The sequence below is a fragment of the Cyphomyrmex costatus genome, unplaced genomic scaffold (genome assembly GCF_001594065.2).
Source record: "Cyphomyrmex costatus isolate MS0001 unplaced genomic scaffold, Ccosl1.0 scaffold28, whole genome shotgun sequence".
Classification (NCBI taxonomy): domain Eukaryota; kingdom Metazoa; phylum Arthropoda; class Insecta; order Hymenoptera; family Formicidae; genus Cyphomyrmex; species Cyphomyrmex costatus.
In genome coordinates, this window is record NW_017276910.1 from 583,178 (window position 1) to 584,536 (window position 1,359).

Below are 1,359 nucleotides of genomic sequence, written 5' to 3' on the forward strand. Positions count from 1 at the left end.
CTATATATATATATATATTTATATATATTTATATTTTATATATATATTTTTTATATATGTATACGTGTGTAATTCGTGGAGAAACGAATCGCTATGTAGCGTATAATGCGTGTACGTATGTACGTGTACAATACAAGCGGCGACCACGCGGCGCGATCGCGCGACGCGACGTTCCGGCCGTCTTCGACGACGTTAACACTCGTCCTCTCGCGATATGAAAACGTCCTGTCCATCGTCGTGGATCAGGAATCCTCGCGAGGATTCGCGGCGGAATCGCGGAATGACCTGCGCGTTCGTTCGAATGCATCGCGCTCCTTTTTCCCTCGTCATTCCGTGCGTTTCCCGTTTTGAGACGAGAGCTATGACTAGATTATATCAGATTTGTTTCGCGAAACGTACGAGTAATCACTGCGAATTATCATAATTACGATCAATTCTTTAAAATAAAAATTTAATACTAGAAGTAGCGATTAATTACTTATTTTTGAAATAAGTAATTTCTAGTATTAAATTGACCAGTATAGATACAAAGTTTGATTTCTATCAGTATTAAAGTTTTATCGTCGAAATTATGGCGTAACTGTTGCAATAATTCTCGCTACTTTTATCCTATGGGTCTTCTACAATTAGCCATTACCTAAACTTTAAGTCTCAATCTGGAAGAAACTAACCAATCACAGTCGAATGTAAGAAGAATAATTGACTACGATCAATCAATATTTCTTACGGCTTAAGACTTCGAGCTTAAGTAATAGCTCATTATAGAAAGTTCATTAAACATCCCTTTGTTTCGCCTTTGGAAGAAACGCACGGAATGCATCCAATCTGCTGACGATTACGCTCGATCTCGTGACGTTCAGAAGGTGAGATGCGAACAGAGTACAAGAGTAAACGAACGTAACGACCCCTGCTCGCCGCGGATACTTCGCTACGAGTACTCGGATTAACTTCTATCGTATCGCTAGTCGTAATATCACTAATCGCTCATCGATCGCGTTCCCGAGGACAATTACGGACGATCGATGAGAGGGGAACGAAAGGGGAGCGTGTGTCGAGAGGGTGCATTAAGAGAGAGAGAAACAGAGAGAGAGAGAGAGAGAGAATGGCAAAGTACTTAGACAAAAGGTACCGCGAAATTACCGGGTGAGCGTTCACGCGGCGCTAATTATACGCGAAGCTATCCTAAAAAAATTATGCGCTAAACGATGGCCGTTCGCGTGACACGAGATCGGACGTGTTCGCCAATAGGAGGAAAATAAGGGGCTGGCGTCTAATCAGCGTCGTCGCTCGAGCGCACTCGGGTGTAACTAATGCGCCCCTAATGTGCGCGGGTGGAGGGGGGGGGGGGGGGGGGGGGTG